We start from the raw sequence: 8,922 nt of genomic DNA, 5'->3' as shown, positions 1-8,922 counted from the left end.
GACTTAGGGAAATTACTTAACCTCTCTCAGCTCAATTTTCTGCAAAATGAGGTAAAATCTGTCCCACTGACCTTAAAGATGGTTGAGAAGCTCAACCAAGATAACATGTCAGGCGGAGTTCCGTGATGGCCTAGTGGTTAGGATTCTGGGCTTTCACTGCCATGGCCCTGGGTTCAATCCCTGGTCTGGGAACTGAACTGAGATCCTGCAAGCCGTGCCAAAAAAAAAAGTAATATGTCAGAAATCTGTTTGTAAACTGTACAGAAAGTTCTGTGTCAGTGAGAGGGAGCCTGAGACTCAAGAGCATCTCCCAAGGTCTGGCAGCCGCAGCCCTGCAGGCACGGGACACCAGCTGCACTGAGGGGGAGCCTCTGCTAAGGGCTCTGGGCAGGACTGACATGCAGCCAGGCTGTGCGGCTTGGCTCTATTCTTCATGCAGTTAAATACCTCCGTAAACTAAAGCATTTGCCAAATGATCAACTTCCATGGGAGCATTTGCAACTCATTGTTTGTTTGTAATAAGCCTCTGAAAGCCACACTGGCTTCTCCATCAGATACAGAGACGGTGGCCTGTGTCTGGCTCAGCAGTGTCAGAGCTCCCAAGAGGAAGGAGAGCCACCACATGGAGTAACAGTGGAGAGTTTGGGAGTCTGGAGGTGGATTCTAGCTCTGCCACTTGCTTTGGAGATTTGTGAAGTCACCTTACCTCCTGAACCTCAGTTTTCTCATTTGTAAAATGGTTGAACACTGGAAGCCCTCTCATTCAGTGGGATTGATTGGGACTAGTGGAAAGTAGGTTATCTCAAAAACTCAGTTAAAGCAAGAAATCATTAAAAAACAGTACATATTTACTTTAAACATTTCAACTTAAAATAGCTAGAAGTACGTGTATAGGTCAATCTTTTGATGTAAGGCCAGGCCTCTGGGTTTGCTGGTTGGATTCCAAGATGACTTTCTTGCATGAACCATGCTAGCAATGCGTAGTTAATGATTTCTTCAAAATGGTGTAAGAGCTTAAAAGACTTAAAAAGAAATATGACTATAAAATGTACTTTAGATGTTTATGATTTCATTCCCAATATTATACCATTTTCTGCCCTACACCTAATATAATGGCAAATTTTGAGGGACTCGTTTTTAGAAGTACAGGCATACCTTGTTTTATTGTGCTTCGCTTTATTGCAGTTTTTTACAAATTGAAAGTTTGTGGCAACCCCACGTCAAGCAAGTCTGCCAGCACCATTTTTTCCAACAGCATTTACTCACTTTGTGTCTCTGTGTCACATTTTACTAATTCTCACAATATATCATATTTTACTATTATTATTATATTTGTTATAGTGATCTGTGATCAGTGATCTTTTTTTTTTAATGTCTGAAACATTTATATTAACATATTTCCATACATATTTCCATACAAATACAAATATAAGATTTTTAGAAATTTCATGTAATGTCTGAAACATTTATATTAACATATTTCCATACAAATAACCCAATGAAAGTTTAGTATTAGTTGTTTTGTTTGTTTGTTTTTTTATACTGCAGGTTCTTATTAGGCATCAATTTTATACACATCAGTGTATACATGTCAATCCCAATCGCCCAATTCAGCACACCACCATCCCCACCCCACCGCAGTTTTCCCCCCTTGGTGTCCATATGTCCATTCTCTACGTCTGTGTCTCAACTTCTGCCCTGCAAACCGGCTCATCTGAACCATTTTTCTAGGTTCCACATACATGCGTTAATATACAATATTTGTTTTTCTCTTTCTGACTTATTTCACTCTGTATGACAGTCTGTAGATCCATCCACTTCTCAACAAATGACTCAATTTCGTTCCTTTTTATGGTTGAATAATATTCCATTGTATATATGTACCACAACTTCTTTATCCATTCGTCTGTTGATGGGCATTTAGGTTGCTTCCATGACCTGGCTATTGTAAATAGTGCTGCAGTGAACATTCGGGTGCATGTGTCTTTTTGAATTACGGTTTTCTCTGGGTATATGCCCAGTAGTGGGATTGCTGGGTCATATGGTAATTCTATTTTTAGTTTTTTAAGGAACCTCCATATTGTTCTCCATAGTGGCTGTATCAATTTACATTCCCACCAACAGTGCAAGAGGGTTCCCTTTTCTTCACACCCTCTCCAGCATTTGTTGTTTGTAGATTTTCTGATGATGCCCATTCTAACAGGAGTGAGGTGATACCTCATTGTAGTTTTGATTTGCATTTCTCTAATAATTAGTGATGTTGAGCATCTTTTCATGTGCTTCGTGGCCGTCTGTATGTCTTCTTTGGAGAAATGTCTATTTAGGTCTTCTGCCCATTTTTGGATTGGGGTATTTGTTTCTTTAATATTGAGCTGAATGAGCTGTTTATATATTTTGGAAATTAATCCTTTGTCCGTTGATTCGTTTGCAAATATTTTCTCCCATTCTGAAGGTTGTCTTTTCGTCTTGTTTATGGTTTCCTTTGCTGTGCAAAAACTTTGAAGTTTCATTAGGTCCCATTTGTTTATTTTTGTTTTTATTTCCATTACTCTAGGAGGTGGATCAAAAAAGATCTTGCTGTGATTTATGTCAAAGAGTGTTCTTCCTATGTTTTCCTCTAAGAGTTTTATAGTGTCCAGTCTTATATTTAGGTCTCTAATCCATTTTGAGTTTATTTTTGTGTATGGTGTTAGGGAGTATTCTAATTTCATTCTTTTACATATAGCTGTCCAGTTTTCCCAGCACCACTTATTGAAGAGAAGATCTTTTCTCCATTGTATATCCTTGCCTCCTTTGTCACAGATTAGTTGACCATAGGTGCGTGGGTTTATCTCTGGGCTTTCTATCCTGTTCCACTGATCTATATTTCTGTTTTTGTGCCAGTACCATATTGTCTTGATTACTGTAGCACTGTAGTATAGTCTGAAGTCAGGGAGTCTGATTCCTCCAGCTCCGTTTTTTCCCCTCAAGACTGCTTTGGCTATTCGGAGTCTTTTGCGTCTCCATACAAATTTTAAGATTTTTGGTTCTAGTTCTGTAAAAAATGCCACTGGTAATTTGATAGAGATTGCATTGAATCTGTAGATTGCTTTGGGTAGTATAGTCATTTTCACAATATTGATTCTTCCAATCCAAGAACATGGTATATCTCTCCATCTGTTTGTGTCATCTTTGATTACTTTCATCAGTGTCTTATAGTTTTCTGAGTACAGGTCTTTTACCTCCTTAGGTAGGTTTATTCCTAGGTATTTTATTCGTTTTGTTGCAATGGTGAATGGGATTGTTTCCTTAATTTCTCTTTCTGATCTTTTGTTGTTAGTGTATAGGAATGCAAGAGATTTCTGTGCATTGATTTTGTATCCTGCAACTTTACCAAATTCATTGATTAGCTCTAGTAGTTTTCTGGTGGCATCTTTAGGATTCTCTATGTATAGAATCATGTCATCTGCAAACAGTGACAGTTTTACTGCTTCTTTTCCAATTTGCATTCCCTTTATTTCTTTTTCTTCTCTGATTGCCATGGCTAGGACTTCCAAAACTCTGTTGAATAATAGTGGCGAGAGTGGACATCCTTGTCTTGTTCCTGATCTTAGAGGAAATGCTTTCAGTTTTTCACCATTGAGAATGATGTTTGCTGTGCGTTTGTCATATATGGCCTTTATTATGTTGAAGTAGGTTCCCTCTATGCCCACCTTCTGTAGAGTTTTTATCATAAATGGGTGTTGAATTTTGTCAAAAGCTTTTTCTGCATCTATTGAGATGATCATATGGTTTTTATTCTTCAGTTTGTTAATATGGTGTATCCCATTGATTGATTTGCATATATTGAAGAATCCTTGCATCCCTGGGATAAATCCCACTTGATCATGCTGTATGATCCTTTTAATGTGCTGTTGGATTCTGTTTGCTAGTATTTTGTTGAGGATTTTTGCATCTATATTCATCAGTGATATTGGTCTGTAATTTTCTTTTTTTTGTAGTATCTTTGTCTGGTTTTGGTATCAGGGTGATGGTGGTGGCTTCATAGCATGAGTTTGGGAGTGTTCCTTCCTCTGCAATATTTTGGAAGAGTTTGAGAAGGATGGGTGTTAGCTCTTCTCTAAATGTTTGATAGAATTCACCTGTGAAGCCATCTGGTCCTGGACTTTTGTTTGTTAGAAGATTTTTAATCATAGTTTCAATTTCATTACTTGTGATTTGTCTGTTCATATTTTCTATTTCTTCCTGGTTCAGTCTTGGAAGGTTATACCTTTCTAAGCATTTGTCCATTTCTTCCAGGTTGTCCATTTTATCGGCATAGAGTTGCTTGTAGTAGTCCCTTAGGATGCTTTGTATTTCTTCAGTGTCTGTTGTAACTTCTCCTTTTTCATTTCTAATTTTATTGATTTGAGTCCTCTCCCTCTTTTTCTTGATGAGTTTGGCTAAAGGTTTATCAATTTTGTTTATCTTCTCAAAGAATGAGCTTTTAGTGTTATTGATCTTTGCTATTGTTTTCTTTGTTTCTATTTCATTTATTTCTGCTCTGATCTGTATGATTTCTTTTCTTCTACTAACTTTGGGTTTAGTTTGTTCTTCTTTCTCTACTTCCTTTAGGTGTAAGGTTAGATTGTTTATTTGAAATTTTTCTTGTTTCTTGAGGTAGGATCATATTGCTATAAACTACCCTCTTAGAACTGCTTTTGCTGCATCCCACAGGTTTTGGGTCATCGTGATTTCATTGTAATTTATCTCTAGGTATTTTTTGATTTCCTCTTTGATTTTTTCAGTGATCTCTTGGTTATTTAGTAACGTATTGTTTAGCCTCCATGTGTTTGTGTTTTTTACGATTTTTTCCCTGTGATTGATTTCTGATCTCATAGCGTTGTGGTCAGACAAGATGCTTGATATGATTTCAATTTTCTTAAATTTACCGAGGCTTGATTTGTGACCCAAAATGTGATCTATCCTGGAGATTGTTCCGTGTGCACTTGAGAAGAAAGTGTAATCTGCTGTTTTTGGATGGAATGTCCTATAAATATCAATTAAATCTCTCTGGTCTACTGTGTCACTTAAAGCTTGTGTTTCCTTATTAATTTTCTGTCTGGATGATCTGTCCATTGGTGTAAGTGAGGTGTTAAACTCCCCCACTATTATTGTGTTATGGTTGATTTCCTCTTTTATAGCTGTTAGCAGTTGCCTTATGTATTGAGGTGCTCCTATGTTGGGTGCATATATATTTATAATTGTTATATCTTCCTCTTGGATTGATCCCTTGATCATTATGTAGTGTCCTTCTTTGTCTCTTGTAACAATCTTTATTTTAAAGTCTATTTTATCTGATATGAGTATTGCTACTCCAGCTTTCTTTTGATTTCAATTTGCATGGAATATCTTTTTCCATCCCCTCACTTTTAGTCTATATGTGTCCCTAGGTCTGAAGTGGGTCTCTTGTAGACAGCACATATATGGATCTTGTTTTTGTACCCATTCAGCGAGCCTGTGTCTTTTGGTTGGAACATTTAATCCATGCACGTTTAAGGTAATTATCGATATGTATGTTCCTATTACCATTTTCTTAATTGTTATGGGTTTGTTTTTGTAGGTCCTTTTCTTCTCTTGTGTTTCCCACTTAGAGAAGTTCCTTTAGCATTTGTTGTAGAGCTGGTTTGGTGGTGCTGAATTCTCTTAGCTTTTGCTTGTCTGTAAAGCTTTTGATTTCTCCGTCGAATCTGAATGAGATCCTTGCCGGGTAGAGTAATCTTGGTTGTAGCTTCTTCTCTTTCATCACTTTAAGTATATCATGCCACTCCCTTCTGGCTTGTAGAGCTTCTGCTGAGAAATCAGCTGTTAACCTTATGGGAGTTTCCTTGTATGTTATTTGTCATGTTTCCCTTGTTGCTTTCAACAATTTTTCTTTGTCTTTAATTTTTGTCAATTTGATTACTATGTGTCTTGGCATGTTTCCCCTTGGGTTTATCCTCTCTGGGACTCTCTGAGCTTCCTGGACTTGGGTGACTATTTCCTTTCCCATGTTAGGGAAGTTTTCGACTATAATATCTTCAAATATTTTCTCGGGTCCTTTCTCTCTCCTTCTCCTTCTGGGACCCCTATAATGTGAATGTTGATGCATTTAATGTTGTCCCAGAGGTCTCTTAGGCTGTCTTCATTTCTTTTCATTCTTTTTTCTTTATTCTGTTCCACAGCAGTGAATTCCACCATTCTGTCTTCCAGGTCACTTATCCGTTCTTCTGCCTCAGTTACTCTTCTATTGATTCCTTCTAGTGTATTTTTCATTTCAGTTATTGTATTGTTCGTCTCTGTTTGTTTGTTCTTTAATTCTTCTAGGTGTTTGTTCTTTAATTCTTCTAGGTCTTTGTTAAACATTTCTTGCATCTTCTCGCTCTTTGCCTCCATTCTTTTTCCGAGGTCCCGGAGCATCTTCACTATCAGTATTCTCAATTATTTTTCTGGAAGGTTTCCTCTCTCTACTTCATTTAGTTGTTTTTCTGGGGTTTTATCTTCTTCCTTCATCTTGTACAAAGTCCTCTGCCTTTTCATTTTGTCTATCTTTCTGTGAATGTGGTTTTCCTTCCACAGGCTGCAGAATTGTGGTTCTTCTTGCTTCTGCTGTCTGCCCTCTCGTGGATGAGGCTATCTAAGAGGCTTGTGCAAGCTTCCTGATGGGAGGGACGGGTGGTGAGTAGAGCTGGGTGTTGCTCAGGTGGGCAGAGCTCAGTAAAACTTGAATCTGCTTGTATGCTGATGGGTGATGCTGGGTTCCCTCCCTGTTGGTTGTTTGGTCTGAGGTGACCCAGCACTAGAGCCTACCTGGCTCTTTGGTGGGGCTAATGGTGGACTCTGGGAGGACTCACACGAAGGAGTACTTCCCAGAACTTCTGCCAGTGTCCTTGTCCCCACAGTGAGCCACAGCCACCCCCCACCTTGGCAGGAGACCCTCCAATACTAGCAGGTAGGTCTGGCTGAGTGTCCTATGGGGTCACTGCTCTTTCCCCTGGGTCCCAGTGCACACACTACTTTGTGTGTGTCCTCCAAGAGTGAAGTCTCTGTTTTCCCCAGTCCTGTCGAAGTCCTGCAATCAAATCCTGCTAGTCTCCAAATTCTGATTCTCTAGAAATTCCTCCTCCCATTGCCGGACCCCCAGGTTGGGAAGCCTGACATGGGGCTCAGAACCTTCACTCCAGTGGGCGGACTTCTGTGGTATAAGTGCTCTCCAGTTTGTGAGTCACCCACCCAGCAGTTATGGGATTTGGTTTTATTGTGATTGCATCCCTTCTACCATCTCATTGTGGCTTCTCCTTTGTCTTTCGATGTGGGGTATCTTTTTTGGTGAGTTCCAATGTCTTCCTGTCGATGACTGTTCAGTAGTTAGTTAGTTGTGATTCTGGTGCTCTCGCAAGAGGGGGTCAACAAAGTTTTTTTCTTTTTTCATTATTTTTGGCTCAGCTTTAAATTTCTGGGAATTTTTTTAAACATCTTTATTGGAGTATAATTGCTTTACAATGGTGTGTTAGTTTCTGCTTTATAACAAAGTGAATCAGCTATACATATACATATATCCCCATATCTCTTCCCTCTTTCATCTCCCTCCCTCCCACAATAAAGTATTTTTAAATTAAGGCATATACAGTGTTTTTAGACATAATGCTATTGCACACTTAATAGACTACAGTATAATGTAAACATAACTTTTATATGCACTGGGAAACCAAAGACATTCGTGTGACTCACTTTATTATGGTGGTCTGGAGCTGAATCTTCAGTATCTCCAAGGCATGCCTGTATTTCCAGAGTCTTTAACCCACTTAAGTAATTAAGGAAACACAACTTGCTCTAACAACAAGCCCCAAAATGTATAATGGTTCAAGAACAATAGAATTTTTTTTCTTATTCACATAAAGGCCAAAAGCGTTGCTCCTAGTTGGTGAGTGACTCTCCTCCAAACGTGATTCACGGGTGCAAGGTCCTTCAGTTTTGGCCATGGAGTATTCAATACGTGGTTTCTGAAGTTACTGTTTTGGGTGCATCAGGTGACAAGCAGGGGAAAGAGAAGGAAAGAGGATAATGAAGGCATACCCACCCTTTAACTACCTCAGCCTAGAAGAGATGCATACCGCCTCTGTTCACACTCCACTGGTGAGAAGTAGAAGTATGGTCCCATCCAAGGCAAAGGGGTCTGGGAAATGTGGTCCAGTTGTATGTCCAGGAGTTAGGTTAGTGAGGTCTAGCCAGTCTCTGCCGTGTCAGTTATCATAGAAACAATTCCTTCTATATTTGGTTTTTTTAAATTAATTAATTAATTAATTTATGGCTGCATTGGGTCTTCATTGATGCGTGCAGGCTTTCTCTAGTTGCAGCGAGCAGGGGCTACTCTTCATTGCAGTGTGTGGGCTTCTCATTGTGGTGGCTTCTCTTGTTGTGGAGCACAGGCTCTAGGCACAAGGGCTTCAGTAGTTTTGGCACACAGGCTCAGTAGTTGTGGCTCGCGGGCTCTAGAGCGCAGGCTCAGTAGTTGTGGCACACAGGCTTAGTTGCTCCACGGCATGTGGGATCTTCCCAGATCAGGGCTCGAACCCATGTCCCCTGCATTGGCAGGCAGATTCTTAACCACTGTGCCACCAGGGAAGTCCCTCCTTTTATATTTGCACTCCTGTAATGATATCATTGATTTATGTCAGTGTCAAGATTGAAAAATTCTGATTCATGTGATATGTTATTAAATTACATAATTACGATAATAAGAAAATTAGAAGGTCCAGTAACAAAAGCAACTTGGTAAGCAGAGCTGTATTGCTGAAGCAGAAATGCACAAGCATTCTTGTCAGTGGTCAGCCTTGAGCACTTTGTGTGCCCTGGTCATCGTTCATTGTGTTTTATGGAGGAAAGGGAGAATGCCAGTTAATTGGGTTAGTGAGTTGATTTAGT

The sequence above is a fragment of the Balaenoptera borealis genome, assembly GCF_965194805.1.
Source record: "Balaenoptera borealis genome assembly, chromosome: 1".
Classification (NCBI taxonomy): Eukaryota; Metazoa; Chordata; class Mammalia; order Artiodactyla; family Balaenopteridae; genus Balaenoptera; species Balaenoptera borealis.
Note: the sequence above shows the minus strand (reverse complement) of the source record.